Source organism: Gorilla gorilla, chromosome 16, assembly GCF_029281585.2.
Source record: "Gorilla gorilla gorilla isolate KB3781 chromosome 16, NHGRI_mGorGor1-v2.1_pri, whole genome shotgun sequence".
In the NCBI taxonomy this organism is placed as follows: domain Eukaryota; kingdom Metazoa; phylum Chordata; class Mammalia; order Primates; family Hominidae; genus Gorilla; species Gorilla gorilla.
In genome coordinates, this window is record NC_073240.2 from 70,157,102 (window position 1) to 70,174,494 (window position 17,393).

Consider the following 17,393-nt stretch of genomic DNA (forward strand, 5'->3'; position numbering starts at 1 on the left):
GTCAGGAGCTCAAGGCCAGCCTGGAGCCTCAGAGGTGGTCCTGGGCAGTGAAGCCTCGGGGAAGGCGGAGGGCTTACTATTTACACCTTCTGAGCTTGGGCTGCACGTTCTTGGGGGCTGATTTAGATGAACTGTTATTCTCATTATTCATAGGGTTTTTAATTTTTTTGAAACAGAGTCTCCCTCTGTTGCCAGGTTGGAGTGCAATGGTGTGACCTTGGCTCACTGCAACCTCTGCCTCCTGGGTTCAAGTGATTCTCAAGCCTCAGTCTCCAGAATAGCTGGAATTATAGGCGTGCTCCACCACACCCGGCTAGTTTTTGTATTTTCAGTAGAGCCGGGATTTTGCCATGTTGGCCAGGCTGATCTGGAGTTCCTGACCACAGGTGATCCACCTGCCTTGGCCTCCCAAGGTTCTGGGATTACAGGCATGAGCCACCGTGCCCGGCCATAAGGTTTTAAATAATGCATTTTGCCTCAGCCCTTAAAAAAAAAAAAAGCCTGTGCTTAATAATGCTACAATAATGACATTGTGTCACATTTCAGCCACGGGGCTCTTAATCCACCACTGCATTCAAATATTCTGAAATGTGTTACTTATGATATTGGGTTAGCGGGAAAAATAATGTCCTAGCAAGAAGGAAGGAGAATACATTTTCCGTTTTATCTTGTAGCCTGGGACAGGCCAGAGAAGGCATGTCCCTGGTCATAAGTTAGAATGACAGTTGCTCTTTTTGAGTCCCGGCTATGCATCAAGGGCTTACACATGGGGCTTACACTTACTAATGCTTGAAACACCCCAAAGAGGTAGTTGCTCTGGGGATTATAAAAGTGTCCACCTGAAGAGATGCTGTGAAAATTAAGTGGGGTGTAAAATACCCATAAGGGGTTTATTTATTTATTTATTTTGAGATGGAGTCTTGCTCTGTCACCCAGGCTGCGTGCAGTGGTGGGATTTTGGCTCACTGCAACACCTGCCTCTTGGGTTTAAGCAATTCTCCTGCCTCAGTCTCCCAAGTAGCTGGGATTACAGGCACACGCCACTAGGCCTGGGTAATTTTTGTATTTTTAGTAGAGATGGGGTTTCACCATGTTGGCCAGGCTGGTCTGGAACTCTTGACCTCAGGTGATCTGCCCGCCTCAGCCCCCAAAGTGCTGGGATTACAGGTGTGAGCTACTGCACCCAGCCCACAAGGGGTTTAGAATAGATTGAGTGCTCAATAGTGGTGTTTCAAATCAAACATCATCATCTCCATTTCACAAGGGAGGAAAGTGAGGTCCAGAGGGGCTTCGGGACTCAAAGCCTGGGTGAGCTGACTCTGGAGCCCAAATGCCATACACACCAGGGGGAGTGGTTGGACATTATGCAGGCGGGGTCATCCACCCAGGCTCCCCCACCCCATCTAAGCTCCCCACTGGCTGTGGGGCCACTTACAAGACATGCCCTTTCCCATCTGGGCCCTGCATCCTTCTCTGACCCCTAGTATCCTCCAGTCTCTGCTGAGGTCTGGGCCCATGCCGGTCCACCCCCCTACCCAGGTCCATGCAGCCTTCTTCCCTCTGCCAGTTCACATCTCCCTGGCTGCTTGGCTGCCCTGACCATTTTCCCCTCACCTGTGAGGTGTGCTCTTTGGGTAATGATTACGTGAAATGGCTCACCTACAGCTTTATAGATTTACAATCCCCCTAGTCCCAGTGGGTGAAGCTCAGAGTTAATGATTGCTAGAAAAGCTTCCCACAAATGCAAATCATCTAGGGAGGTGCAGCAGCTCCCTGGATGCTCCCTCACTGGCCTGGCATTGAAATGCACCCGGGGTGCTATGTCTTGGCTTTCTCCGCGTGCCCACCCTCCTTTCCCCTTCTCCCCATGCTGTGTTCCCACCTCTTGCCTCTCTGAGCTCAGCACCAGCAGGCCTCCCTACTTGCCGTCTGCCAGTCTGCCTCCCTGCCTTGTGCCTCTGCTGTCTCTGGGGACATCGTTCCCTTCTCTGCCAAAGCAAGTCCTCAGCCTCTTTGGTATCCACCTAAAGCACTGCCTCCACCAGGAGCCTGCCCTGACTGCACCACCATCTTTGCTCAGGGTTTCTTCTCTGAACTTCGCCGAGCCACCAGGCAGATCTTTTCTGAATGCTATCCCATACATCGGGCAATGTTTCGTTGCGAGGACTCAGCAGTGGGCAAGGCAGGAGCCCTGCCATCCAGAGGGGCATTGGTGTGCTCTGGGAGCACCCAGCCAGCCTGAGCTGCAGCAGGGGCTCAGAGGAGAAGAGGGGTGCACTGGAGGCTGATGAAGTGGGGCTCGGGCTGGGACAGACAGTGTGGTGGAATTGCCTAGGCAGGCAAGAAATGCATCTCGAAGCAGAGGGGGCAGCTTGTTCGAAGCACAAGGCAGGATTTGGTGTCAGACATTATGCAGCCATGTCATGTTTGAGACACCTGTTTAACACCTAGGTGGAGGCAGGTGATCCCTCAGAGATGTCTGTCTCCCTCTCTCCTGTTACCTGCTCATGGTCCACTGGGTATGTCTGTCTCCTCAGAAAGATGGGGTTCTCTTTGAGGGCAGCCAACATTTCTGACACTCTGCCCAGCTCAGACCCCAGCACTGAGCATGCACTCACTGCAGAGATGTGGGATTGAATTTAAGCTCACCTCCATCATCCATTCTGCCTCCTTCTTCTTGGGGCACCTGCTTTTCACCCTGTCCTGCTAGTACAGTAGTCCCCCTTATCTGCAAGGGAGATAGTTCAAGACCCCAGTGGATGCCTGAAACCACAGATAGTACTAAACCTGGTATATACTATGTTTTTTCCTATATATACATACCTATGGTAAAGAGTAAGTTATAAATTAGTAAGGATTAACAACCATAATAATAAAACAGAACAATTATTATAATATATTATAATAAAAGTTATACGATGCCAGGTGCAGTGGCTCATGCCTGTAATCCCAGCACTTTGGGAGGCCGAGGCAGGTGGATCACCACCTAAGGTCGGGAGTTTGAGACCAGCCTGGCCAACATGGGGACACCCTGTCTCTAATAAAAATACAAAAGTTAGCTAGGCGTGGTAGGGGGCGCCTTTAATCCCAGGTACCTGGGAGGCTGAGGCATGAGAAAAGCTTGAACCCAGGAGGCGGAGGTTGCAGTGAGCCAAGATTGTGCCACTGCACTCCAGCCTGGGCGACAGAGCGAGACTCCATTTCAAAATATATATATATAAATATATACATATATATATTTATATATATATATATGAATGTGGTCTCTCCCTCTCTCACTCTCTCAAAATATCCTGTTGCACTATATATACCTATTTTTGGACCACCGTTGACTGCAGGTAACTGAAACCCCAAAAACTGAAGCCATGGATAAGGGGGACTGCTCTATGGGTCCCCAGCTCCTTGTACTTCTGCTTGCTTTTGGTTGTGAGTGTCTTGTCTCCCAAACAGATTCTAGGCCATGTGACCCGAACGAGCACAGCTCAGAGCAGTTGTTCCCTCCTTGGGCTGAGCATGGGACTCACCACTGGAGCTTGATAACAGGGTGATCCCCAGGCAGCACCCCAAGGGACCCTGATTCAGAAGGTTCGAGATAGGCCCACCTTGGCGGCTCTGGGTTCTGACAAGCCAGGTTTATTTGGAAACACAGCTGGGCTTGGGACTTGCTGCCAGAGAGGTTTCCAGGCTCCTGTCTCTACCCTAGCTTTAACCAGTCCTCACCTCTTCCCAGGGTTAGAAACTTAGACTCGATTTGGACATTTTTGGAGCAGGGATCTCAGTGCCCATGGAGCAGCATGCGGGTGCTTGCCTCTGTGGGTTGAGCTGAATGAAGCCTGTCTCCTGGAAGCTCTTGTCTGGGGGTCTTGGTTCTGCTCTCAGGGGTTGGATGGCCTCCTCCAGGTTCCCAGCCTGCTGCCCCTGGACATGTGAAGGCACTCACCCTCGCCCCAAGTCTTCTCTGGGTCTCCTTCCTTTCCTTCCTCTGCGGTCTGGTCTGGCTTCCACAGGCTGGCGGCTTTATCTCAGACTTCAAGTTTCTGATCAGATTAGAAGCTTGAGAGCAGGGTGGAGATAGGATCTCGCCTTCCCCCGCAGCCAGAGGCTTCCCTGTTGGGGTGAGGGGAACCCAACAGTCAGGGCCTGGAGTCACCTTCCATCAGCCTGGCAGGGGCTTCGCCCTTTCCCAGCCTTGGGGGAGGACCCTGCCTGCTGCACCCACCCTGGAGGCCAACTAGCTGGGTAGCATAGAGCCAGAAAGAGCCCAGGCTGCCGTTTGGCACCCTGGTGCTAGATCTACAGGGCTCAGCAGCAGACTGGCTCCAGGTGGGCTCTGCTTCTCTTACCTGGGACCAGCTTTACAGTCACTGACGTGGGTCCCCTTCCCCTCCCCTGACCCTTGGTGAGCTGGATTTAAATGAGCTGGGGTTCGGCCTGGGCATTAGTATTTTTTAACTTTCTGGGTAGTTCGGATGTCCATTCAGAGAGGTGCCTAGCATCCCCTTCCAGCTCTGACAATGCATGGAAATAGTTATTGCATGCTGGGGTAAGATCGCCAGGGCCGATAATATGCATATCATATAATGCTGAAATCAGTATTTGTATTTTACAAAAAGGTATTTAAAAAATGTAAAACAGGAAACCCAAATATTTAATAATTTTAAATATAAAAATGCTTTAGAATACTAATAAACATTGACTTAGAAAAATACACATTCTCATTCTGGTCTATGTTAGCAGATAAAATAAACAAAAATGAAATATTCAAAACATTAAAACCTATCCACCTCAAAAACTCAAAATTCAGTCATGGAAAGTTCAAGAAGGGATACTATTTGATCCCTTTTAAAGCAGAAATTTAAAATCAAAGGATGTTGGCAATATCATTATGTCACAAGTATGCTTTTTTTCCCTGTAAAATTTTCTAGAAAAAGCTTTTCCTGACTCTACCCTAGTTGGGGAATAGTGAGAAGATATATTTGTGTGATATCTTCGAATATTTTCCGCCGACAAGGCCTTTTGGCTTTTTTTCAGAGACTGCCGTCTTTTATTTATAAGGAGCCACAATTTTTGTTTCTAAAGCATTTCCGATTTGCCTTTGAGTTCTTTGGTTTTATCTTGTTCAGATGGAGATTCTGATGCACGCTTCCTGTATCAGTTTCAAAACTGTCATGTTGATATCCCACATGTTAGGGAAGTCTGTGAATAGAGTGGTAATTATTCTTGCAATGGAGTTTTGCTTTGTCTATAGGCATGCAACATCTGAGTAGGACTCAAAAGACATATTTCATATTTCAGGGTTTTTTCTGACATTGTTATTCTCTCCTTTTCAAAGCATATACAAAGATTGAGAGATTAGTAGATTAACTTCCATGCTGGCTCCAGCAATTATCAACTCATGGCCGTTTTTCATCTATACTCTTACCCAGTCCCCTGGATCCCCACCAGATTCTGTTACAGCCGGTCTGAGACGTCATATCATTTTATCTGCAATTCCTTCAGTATACATCTCCAAAGGAAAATGGCCCAATAAAACACATAACCACAGTACTATTACTGTACCTTAAGAATTGATAATTCCTCATTATCATAAAAGAGCAAATGTTGACATTTTCCCAGTTGTCTCCTACATTTTGTTTTACAATTAGTTTGTTTGAGATTTCCTATGTTTAAACTTTTGAAATAAGTATCTTTGGACCAAACAGATATACAATTTTGGCACTGAAGTGCAGTTTTCGTGAACACAGCGTGGCAACCACCAGGAGAAGATGCCAGACAACCAGGCCAGACCCTGCCTCTAGGGCTCAGAGTGCAGTGGACAGCAGAAGTCATTCAGTGGCTCAGCAAACATTCATTCATTGAACAGGAACACTGGACAGTGTTCCTGGGCTGGGCACCACGGGCACAGCAATGACCAAGACAAGCTGGGTCTGTCTTGACCTGATGGAAACCAGGACACTGGAATCTAACTGAAGTTTGCAAATGAAATGATAGATACCCTTGTACTGGAACCCAGAAGTGAGTGGAAGCTAATTTTACCCTAGAAAGCATTATAGAGCAGGTGACATTTGCGTTTAGCCATAACAAAGGGAAGAATTTTGTCAAGAAGACTGGTGGCTTATGCCTGTAATCCCAGCACTTTTGGAGGCCAAGGTGGGAGGGTCACTTGAGACCAGCCTGGGCAACATAGTGAGACCCCATTTCTTAAAAAAAAAAAAAAATTAAAAACTAGCCAGGGCCGGGTGCAGTGGCTCATGTCTGTAATCTCAGCACTTTGGGAGGCTGAGACAGGCAGATCACCTGAGGTCAGGAGTTCGAGACCAGCCTGGCCATCCATGGCTAACATGGTGAAACCCTGTCTCTACTAAAAATACAAAAATCGGCTGGGCGCGGTAGCGGGCACCTGTAATCCCAGCTACTTAGGAGGATAAGACAGGAGGCAGAGGTTGCAGTGAGCCGAGATCGCACCACTGCACTCCAGCCTGGATGACAGAGGGAGACCCCGTCTCAAAAAAACCAAAAATAAAAAACAAAAAAAAACCTAGCTGGGCACTGTGGCATGTGTGTGTGGTCCAAGCTACTCAGGAGGGAGGCTGTGGTAAGAGGATCATTTCAGCCTAGGAGGTCGAGGCTACAGTGAGCTGTGTTTGTACCACTGCACTCCAGGCTGGGTGACAGAGTGAGACCCTGTCTCAAAAAAAAAAAAAAAAAAAAAAAAAAAGAAGAAGGAGACGAAGAAGAAGAAGAAGAAGAGGAGGAGGAGGAGGAGGAGGAATTATTTCATCAAGAAGAGAAGATGGAGGAAGAGATGTCTCATCCAGTGCAAATGACAAGCACAAAGAGCGCATGGGGGTGGGAAGTTCCTGGTGCACTAAGGACCGAGATGACAGGTAGGCAGGCATATGGCAAGGCTGGTGGGAGGTAGGGCTGGGGGACTGTGGAGGGCTTGAGGATATGCTAAGGAGTGGGGTTTTCCAGGACCTACTGCTGGGGACTGCGCTATTTTCTTGTTTGAACATAAAGTGTGGACCATGGGGCAGGAGAACAGAACCTTGCAGGAACAATGAGGAGGATTTGGATTTCCAAGCCCTTCCTGGAGCCCTCTGTCCACTAGGCCAAGAGTCTGCCTGGATCTCCATGAGTCTCCAGGGATAATACAGAGGCTGGCGCACAGTGAGTGCTTGATATAGGTCTATTAGCAGATGGCCTCTGCCATGCTCCCAGTGAGAGTGCTCCCACCGGCCTCCACCTTCACCTATGGTGGTGAGGGAGGGATCCCCCTCTTTATGCCTTCGGCTCAGGGAAATGGGGTGGCTTTTCCAAATGCATGAGCTGTTAGGCTTTAGGACTTGGTCCCCAGCTCTCCTGAATGGCCAGTGGTGCTCCTGGGCCAGAGGCAGGATGGGGGTACATAGAGTAAGGCTCACCTGTGACCTTCTCAGGTGAATGTACAAGCAAATGCCAGCATTTGCAACCCATGGGCTGGCTGACACAATTAATCCTTTTAAGACTCGCCAAGAGTTAGAGGACTCATTCATTTATTTTCTTCTAATAGCATTGCGTTAAATGAAAGATAGAAAAAGAAAAAAGAATATACATGCTCATTGTGGGCAAACCCTGTTGTTACAGAAAAGGAGAAAGAGTAAAGCAAATCCCTAGATTTGCTGATCTACCACTACCATCTAGAGAGCCACAATGAACAGCCTTCTAAATCTTCTTCTGTTCATAAATACAAGGCAGTTAAATGTAGCACCATTTTATATAGACAGTATTACGAGATTTAGGCTGTTCTATAACCTGCTTTTTTTCATTTAACAACTTGTCATGACACCGTTACCTGTCAGTTACCACAGATCTGTACCATTTTTAATAGCCCCATGGTACAGTTTTGCATGGATGTGGCCATAAGTTACCCACCAGTTCTCTGTTGCCAGAAATGTGGATTGTTTTCCATTTTTCTCTGCACTGTGCTAGGGAATATCATTCAGCTTTTTCAGATATGTAATAATCGTCTAGCAGTAAATATTTAGAATAGCTGGGATAGCTAGGGCAAAAAAAAAAAAAGAAAAAAGGCTCAGTACACTCAGAGTCCTAAGCCAAGCTGGGAGGTCACCATGGCAACACCCTGCCATCCTCACACAGGGAGTGCCCATTTGCCACGGCTCCAGCCCAGGAGGTGGGTCAGAGCTGGAGGAGAAACAGTCTGTTTTCAAGCAGTTTTATAAACCAAGGGCAGAAGGCACAGGAGAGAGCATTAATGCAGACCTGAGACAGCTTAAAATGCAGTGGTGATAATAGCTCTTTATTGAGTCCTTGTCATCTGGTAGATACCATGGGTTTTCATCCTCACCAGAGCCGTTGAAACTTTTATGATCCTCATTCAAGTGATTAGAAACTCAGAAACTAAGGAATCTGTCCAAGGGCACACAGTAAATGATGGAGCCAGGGTTTGAAATTAGGCTGCATTCACTCTTCAGCATTCTCCTTGCCACCACAATTGGAGTGGCCAGCCTCTGTCTCATCACCATCCCTGAGGCTCAGGTTCTCTTTTCCCAGTCCCACTAGAGCATTCATTCCCACCCCATTCATATGCAGCGCACACCAATTCTTCATCTGGCCTCTGTTTTCTGCGCTCCACTCTGGCAGACAGGTCCTCGAATGGCACGCCCTCTTCCTACCTCCATGGCCCTGTCCTGCTATACCCTCAGTTCTCCCCCATAGCTGTGGCACTCCTATTGACTCTTCAAGACTTATCCCAAGCTTCATTTCTTTTTTTTTTTTTTCTGAGGTAGAGTCTTGCTCTGTTGCCCAGGCTGGAGTGCAGTGGGGCAATCTCAGCACATTGCAATCTCTGCCTCCCAGGCTCAAGTGATTCTCCTGCTTCAGCCTCCCAAGCAGCTGGGACTGCAGGTGCCCACCACCATGCCCGGCTAATTTTTGTATTTTTAGTAGAGACAGGGTTTTGCCATGTTGGCCAGGCTGGTCTCGAACTCCTGACCTCAGGTGATCCACCCAGCTCAGCCTCCCGGTGTGCTGGGCTTACAGGCGTGAGCCACCGCGCCTGGCCCCAAGCTTCATTTCTTCAAGAAGTCTCCCCTGACTCCCTAGCATAATGCCGTCCTCTGTGTTCCCCTAGAGGCATAACCACTATTTTTTAAGCACCGTCTGTCCCCAGGCAGCTGCATCGCCTTTATAGATCAGGCAGCCACAGCACCCTGGAATGTTTGTTTCTCTTGCAGAGGGAACGAGCACCCACTGGGCCTGCAGCCAGGTGCACAGTGAGTCTGCAATAACCACTGCTTTACTATTAGATGTGCCACGTGGCAATTGTTAGTGCAGATCTACACTAGAATGTGAGCTCTTAAGGGATAGAACTGTTGTGTCTGCTTCTTCATCCCCATATCTTTCCTACCAGAGCTTTGGACATATAGTAGGTATTCAGAAAATGTGTGCTGAATGAATGAATGAATGAATGAATGAATGAATGAATGATCAAGCATATTCCTGCCCACTCTCCACTTCTGCTACCAGCCCCAGGGCAGGTGCAAACTCGGAACTACATTAACCCAAGCAGCCTACCAAGTTCGCTGCCTCTCACCTGGCTGGTCCCTGACCACTCCCCAAACACGTGACCCCTCATGTCTCCTTAAGCCTCATCTACCTCTCCACCCACCGCAGTTTCTACTCACAGCCATCTGCCCGGGAAACTAAGGTTCTGGGTGAACCCTTATCATCACCTCTACCACATCATCCCATGAACCTGGCTTTTTCTTCTCCCTTGGGCTCCCCTGTCTGTGTTCCTCTCCTTGGTGGGACCTCAGGTATTCCCTGGGGCTTTGAAAGTCACTTTTCTCTCCCTCTGAAATGTATCTGTAGCCTCAACTTCTCCTCCAAGATGCAGTCACATTTTTTTTTAACGGCAAATACATGCAAATCAAACTCAACTTGTCTGAAAACTGTCCTGGTTTTCCTCACTTTCTTCATCATTTCCCATTGAAGTCATCATTTTCCAGTGCCTGGGAAATGGTGCTCCAAAGACGCCAGCCAAATTTGCCTGTTTCTCTGTGATCAGACACCTGACTTTTATCACCAGGGCCCCAAACTCCCCAAATCTCCCAGCCAAGCCTGGCAGGAGTAGTGAGGCCTCAGCAAACCTGAGGGTGAGTACCCATGTGAAGAAGCTGTGTTTCCTGGGCTGCAGCCCATTCTTTCCATGTGCACATTCAGCCCAGGGCTGTTAAATCTTCAGATTTATCAAAAGAAACTGGGAGCGGGGTTTTTATGTTGACAGCTCTTTGTCTTTTTTTTTTTTTTTTTGAGATAGACTCTCACTCTGTTGCACAGTCTGGAGTGTGATGGCATAATCTTGGCTCACTGCAATCTCTGCCTCCCAGGTTCAAGCAATTCTCCCTGCCTCAGACTCCTGATTAGCTGAGATTACAGGTGCCCGCCACCACATCTGTCTAATTTTTGTATTTTTAGTAGAGACGGGGTTTTGCCATGTTGGCCAGGCTGGTCTCAAACTCCTGACCTCAGGTGATCTGCCTGCCTCGGCCTCCCAAAGTGCTGGGATTACAGGTGTGAGCCACCACACCTGGCCTTTTGTTTTCTTAATAGACTTTATGTTTTAGAGCAGATGTAGGTTTAGAGAAAAATTGTGCAGAAGGTAGTTTCCATTCCCTCCCTCCCCACCCCCCTGTTATTAACATCTTGCATTAGTGTGTATGATGAACAGACATGGATGCATTGTTATTAACTATTGTCCCTCCTTTACATTAGGCCTCATGCTTTATGTTGTACATTCTATGGACTTTGACAAATGCTTAATGTCATGTTTCCACCATTACAGTATCATGCTGGGTTTTTTTTTTAGATGAGGTGTTGCTCTGTTGCCTGGGCTTGAGTGCAGTGGCAGTAACATGGCTCACTGCAACCTCGACCTCAGGCTCATGTGATTCTCCTGCCTCAGCCTCCCTAGTAGCTGGGGCTACAGGCATGCGCCACCACACTTGGCTAATTTCTTTATTATTATTATTATTATTATTATTATTATTATTTTTGTAGAGATGGAGTCTCACTATGTTGCCCAGGCTGGTCTTGAACTCCTGGACTCAAGTGATCTTCCCGCCTCAGCCTCCCAAAGTGCTTACAGGTGTGAGCCACTGCGCCCACCACATGCGGATTGTTTTGTAAACACTTTAGGCATCAGAAGTCTCTGCTTTCTACGCTCTTTCATCCTAGTGTGCCCCTCCTTCTCATTGTATCTACCCCACAGTATTCAGCTCTTTCCCCCTCTCTCCACTCCTTAGAGCTTCCTGTCCCTACACATGGTCAACCTTTCATTTGTGTCATCTTTCTACCAAACTCTAAGCTCCTGGAGGCATTTGGAGGTTTAATTTAGAAGTCTCAGTCTCCCCAGTGCCTAGGGTGCTTTTGAGATTCACTAACATTCACCTGCAGGCATATTAAGCAAGTGCCTGCAGGTGTGTTGGCTCTGAGGCTTCCAGGAAGATGCTTTTAGGTCCTGTTGACAACAGAGAAAGTGAGAGCATGTGGGAAGGGATGAAGACTTGGGCACATCTCCAAGTGGCAGTGGCTGCAGGGAGGAGAGAGGAGGTTTTCCAGCAAGAACAGTTTTAGAGAGAGGAGAGGTGAGGGGACAAACAGCTTTGAGTGGGAGGATGCTTGAATCCTTGGGAGCTGCCCCATAGAATGCCCAAGTTGGGGTCTCAGACTCCCAGGGCCCTCACCTACCAGAGTCAAGCGATTCTCCTGCCTTAGCCTCCCGAGTAGTTGGGATTACAGGCTCCTGCCACCACACCCGGCTAATTTTTTTGTATTTTTAGTAGAGACAGGGTTTCACCATGTTGGCCAGGCTGGTCTCAAATTCCTGACCTCAGGTGATCTGCCAGCCTCAGCCTCCCAAAGTGCTGGGATTACAGGTGTGAGCCACCACACCCAGCCAAGTCTCTTCTTCTATAATGAAAATAGATCCAGGTCCTGTCTTTCAGGAATCTAAATTGTGGCTACCAAAATGACAACACTTGAAAGGATCAGAGAATGATATAAATCAAGCTAATAATCATAATGACCTTTGATTGAGCTGTTTGCTGCCAGCCACGCTCTATGCAAAGAACCTTATGTACATTATTTCATTTAATCTTCATGCAGTTTATAAGCTGAGGACAGAGAGGCTGAGAAGGCTAAGACCAAGGCTGAGAAAGTTAAGCAACATGTTCAAGGGCACCAGTTAGTGAATAGAGAAGCCAGGTCTGAAAGCCAGATCAGTGTGACCCTGAAGTCTGGTCTCAGCCATTTCCCTACAGCTAGAGGGTTCAGGGAGGAGGAGAGCAGCAGGAGAGGAGTCGCTGGAGCCCGTGTCCCTCCTGGAGGAGGCTGACTGTGGGCTGGGCCTGAAAGGCTGCCAGGGAAGTGGTCAGCTAGAGGGTATTTGAGGCTTGGGGGCAGGCCTGCAGCCTGGCCAGCCTGGAAAGACTCCCAGGGAGTTGCTCGGGATGGGGGTGGGGTGGCCATTATTCCAGCCTGTGCTTACCCTGAGTGGCCCACAGTGACATGGATGGCAACCCCTCCTTAGGGCCCTGCCAGGTTCCCGTTGCCTTTCCCTCTCTCACCCATCCCCCTGGGTCTGCAGATGAGATCCAGGCCCATTGCCTCTGGTGTGGGCTGGTTGCCTTGGGTGCGGACTTTACCCAAGTCAGAGGGCAAGGCCAGTGCAGCCTGCAGAGCCGCTTCTCCCTGGATCACGCCTGTTGAGGGAATGCCTCTCCCAGCCACCGGACCAGTTTCCAGTTTCCAGGGTGGGGCAGCCAGGCAGAAACAGGTTTCTGTGAAGTGACACTCCCTTCATTCACTGACTGGTAGCATGACTCTGTCCCACCACTTGGAGCCACGCCAACAAATCCTGCCCTGGAATGGGGATTCCGTCTGGACGCCAGGTTACCCTGGGAATGTGGCTTCGCCCTTGTTCACCAGGCACTGCAAGGGGCTGGTGGTTCTGAACCTTTCCTGGCTCACAGATGCCACTGAAACTGTTGAAACTTTGTTGAAAGCCATAGCCCTTGTCCCCAGTGACACACACACACATATACACTCACTCACACATAATTTAACCTATAATTTGATAAACTCCCTGAGGCCCATCCATGTATTGTCATGGACCTCAGGTTAAAAACCCCCATCCTTGAATATAGAGAGTACATTGGTGGTTATCAGAGGCTGGGAAGGAGGTGGGGGATGAAGCGGAGAAAATAAAGAATATAAATGTGTTTACAATCGCTGAACTAGATGGTAAATTATATATGTATATTTTACCTAAATTTATTTTTTCTTTCTTTCTTTTTTTTTTTTTGGAGAGAGAGCCTTGCTCTGTCACCTCGCTCTGTCTGATTGTTACCAGTGCAGTGGTGCAATCTCGGCTCACTGCAACCTCTGCCTCCCAGGTTCAAGCAATTCTTGTGCCTCAGTTTCCTGAGTGGCTGGGACTACAGGTGTATGCCACCACACCCGGCTAATATTTTGTATTTTAGTGGAGACAGGGTTTCATCATGTTGTCCAGGCTGGTCTTGAACTCCTGAGCTCAGGCAATCTGCCTGCCTTGGCCTCCCAAGGTGCTAGGAGTATAGGAATGAACCACTGCAAACAGCCTCAATTTTTGGTTTTTAAATCATCCTAAAAGTTTTTGCCGCTGATGGCTCACTCTCCTGAATGTGTTCTTTGTAGTAATAGTAGCCGTAATAGTAGCCATAGTGGTAAATACCACTGGCATTGATTCAGGGTTTTGTAGTTAATAAAGTTTGTTCACATCTATTATTATTTCATTTTAGCTCCCCCATAGCCCTGGCCAGGTAGGTATTAATGTTTTTATTTCACAGATGACAAAAATGAAAGTCATTTGGAACAAGCCCAGCCAAATTCATACCTAGGAGATGGTAGAGAGAAGACCTGACCTTGGTCACCCAAAATCCCAAGCTCTATCCCCATCTTCATAGAACATTCTCCAAGCTTAGGCAGTCCAGGGTACTTGTTACAATACACCAGGGAATGTTAGTGAAACCACCTGTGCAAAATTATGACTGAGACAGTGAAAGAGATCTAACTTAACTGACTCCATCTTGCTTCTAACCCCAAGCTGTCTTTGTTCATTCCTGGGCATAGGCTGAACTTACTTTGGGAGAAACTTGGTTTGTAGTTTATAGTTTAAACAAAAACGGTAACAGCTCTTTCCCAAAGGAGACCTCCTTCTTGCCTGGGGACTAGATTAACATTAGCCACAGGATTAGAAATTATGGTTTAGGAGTCCTGCAGTTGGAGGCCACAAGATTCTGATCCTCCCTAGACTGCTCCTGAGATCAGTGCTTAGGATATTTTGCAGACCCTGCACTCGATGGATCAGCAGGCACCGCCCAGATCAATGAACTGGCTCCTCTGATCTTGTGGCCCCCACCCAGGAACTGAGTCAGTGCAAGAAGACAACTTCGACTCCCTATGATTTCATCCCTGACCAGCACTCCTGGCTCATTGGTTACCCACCCCCCAACCACCAACCAAGTTATCCTTAAAAACTCTGCTCCAGGAATGCTTGGGGAGACTTATTTGAGTAATGATAAAACTCCAGTCTCCCACACAGCAGGCTCTGCGTGAATAACTCTTTCTCTATTGCAATTCCCCTGTCTTGATGAATCGGCTTTGTCTAGGCAGCAGGCAAGGTGAACCCCTTGGGCACTTACAAATTTGGTGGCTCATCCAGGATTGCCCTTGTGGCTACCTGCCCATGGTTCAGTGGCTCCACTCCAGTGATGGATCCAGAAGCCAGCCCAAGCAGCCACCTAGTTCTCTTGGACTGGCGGCTGACTCAGGGACTCTCTGTACTGGTGGGGCACTGCCAACCCAGTGTACATGGATCTAATTGCAATGGAGAAATAGTCCTGGGGAGACGTTCCTTAACTGTAGCCCTATCACAGGGTGTCTGTATAGCCTATGATGGGGTGTCTGTCTGTACCCCATTGTGGGGTGTCTGGATTGGTGAGTAACCTAGGTGCTGCCAATGCCTCCTTGCTTCTCGCCACTGGTTCTGTAGCGCTATGGTGTGGTGTCTGTAACTCCACCATGGGGTGTCTTGTGTCTTTAGCCCCATTGCAGGGTGTCTGTTCAGCTCCTGCGGGGTCTCAGTTGGCTCTTTCTAACTAGTAAGAAGAGTCTTGGTTTGAGAGACTTATCCTCAGTCAGGAAGATTTCGAGGCGGTTTCTCAAACGGAGAATAGGAGGATAGTTTGGAAGGGACACTCTTGGAGTTCTTGGTTAGGGATCTGATTTAGAAGGCCTTCTGTCTATCTCGTCTTTGTGTGTGTTTGTGTACGTGGAAGGGATCTCAGGAGAGGTTGCTAATGGAAGTCCAGCAGGTCTAACTCAGAGATCCCTCCTTATTTGCCTGGTTACATTTGGTAAGCCCTAAAGAAAGTTCAACAGGCCTGTCTCCCGGGGTGACTATCTGGTCTTCGCCTTGCCCAGAGACTCCATTGTGAATTACCATTTGGAGGTCGTCCCTCCCCTCCCCACGTGGAGTGGATCAGAAACAGGGAGCAACAGGAAAAAGTTTGACCTTTACCAGACTTATATTGGGTGCTGAATGAGGTGACTAATGTCTGTTCTGTTGTGTATATTTTGCTGGGATGGAAAATGTTAATTTGGTTCCCCATGCGACCTGTTGGTTAGCATCTTGCAAATTGAGAATCTTGCCTATGGTTCCATAAAACAGTAAAGTGGCTTATTTTTTCTCTTGTAAGTGGCTTGACCCTCACAGCTATAGCACAAGCGAGCAGGGTCATCGGAAGCCACTCCTTCTGGAAGCTGCAGAGAAAGAGAACCCAGAAACCGGGTATGCCAGCAAAAAGGGAGAGAAATTCTTACCAGCGAAGATTCTGGTCTCTCTTTCTCTGTCTGGGTAAAACAGTAAACTATTGGTCTCCTCTGCAAGGGTTTGATTAATAGAAAAAAGGATTTGTGAGACTAGTCTTAGGCGGTAGCAAATCTGCTGTACTTTGTGCTAAGAATTTGTCTTTCTTTGTTCTGTAATAGAGAGAGGGGTATCACACAATAGAATGTGGGTTTAGGACCCCTATAAGCCCGCTTTTCAAGCCAGCTTGGCAGGCTGGTCAGTTACAAACCTTGCTACAGGTCCCTGAAACCAATACTGGATGAAATTTCTCTGTCTTGCTTTGTGTCCTTAAGAGCTTAACCTTTTGACCATGTGGGGATACTTTCTCTTGGTTTCTGCCATCCAGAGGACAGGAATTTTGGGGTTCATGTCATAGTCCTAAAAATTTTTTCTTGAGCAGTTAAAAGCTTGTGCAAGCTTGAAATTGGCTTCTCTAGGCTCCTTCTGGGGAGAGCAATAGAAACTGCTCAATGCTGTAACTCAGTAGCTGAGGCTTTGCTTTTTGACAGTGGCAGCCTGGGTTTTAGTCTTGGCTTCTGGAATGATTCGTTTCTGAGTTTTATTTATGAAACTTTGCCATTTATTGAGGTTCCCCACCCCACCCCCACCCTGGCCAACCCATGGATAGCTTCTGATTTCCTGTCTTGAGTTTTCCTTTCTCTAAACTACCCTGGGGAGATTCTAAATCTTGTAAAAAAAAAAAAAAAAAAAAAAAAAAAGAAACTGCTTACCTTCTCCTTGAGACATGAATGTGTCCATGGTTAACTTATAACCTTAGCTAAAACGTATTAATTTCATGTGGGAAGTTAACTGTGGTAGAATTTAAAAGCCAAAAATACTGGTCGCTTAGTGTTAAAGTCGGGTAATAAAAAATTTAAAAGGATATTTTTTAAAGAGCGCTATGGTTAAAAGTCAGCTTAATTAAAAGTGGATAAACAAGCAATAGGTATATTTAAAAGGCCTTTATGTTTTTCTCTTTTTGGAACTTGTTTTTTTCCTGGGAAAAGGTTTTTTCTTCTCAGTTGACTGAATTATTTTTTTCCATTTTTTTTTTTGTCTTGCCAATTTTAATACAGACATGAGAGGCCCTAAGATAACTTCTGGTAGCCTGGGACTCCTTGGGAAAAATCGAGGAGGCACCAAGGACCCCGTTTTGGAAAAAAGGCTCTGTTTTCCTCATGAAACCCCAGGAATTAAAAGCGGATAGATCCCTCTCAGAATCAAAGGCTCTGTTCTGTTTTTCATTGTGTTATCTGACAGTTTTGATTTTTAGGGGTATCAGAAATTACTTATTATGAGAGAGCTTTGGTGTGTAATAACTAGGTAGGAAATATACTTTAGGGGGTGGCTAATAGTAGTTATGGAGGGATACTTGACTCTGCACACCTGGATCAGAGACGCATGCTCTCGGCCACCTGGAAGATAAGGAGGCACCCCCACC

The 17,393-nt window shown here is 47.4% G+C and overlaps 1 protein-coding gene and 1 non-coding gene across 4 annotated transcripts in view; one reads left to right on the top strand and one right to left on the bottom strand.

The window, feature by feature from the left end:
* Positions 1 to 17,393, top strand: part of PAQR5 (progestin and adipoQ receptor family member 5) — a 105,018-nt gene that overhangs the window by 16,970 nt on the left and 70,655 nt on the right. The gene's annotated exons all lie outside the window — the stretch shown is intronic.
* LOC115930955 (small nucleolar RNA SNORA77) lies at positions 9,159 to 9,285 on the bottom strand. The gene has a single exon (XR_004067537.1). It is a non-coding gene; the product is annotated as a small nucleolar RNA SNORA77 (small nucleolar RNA).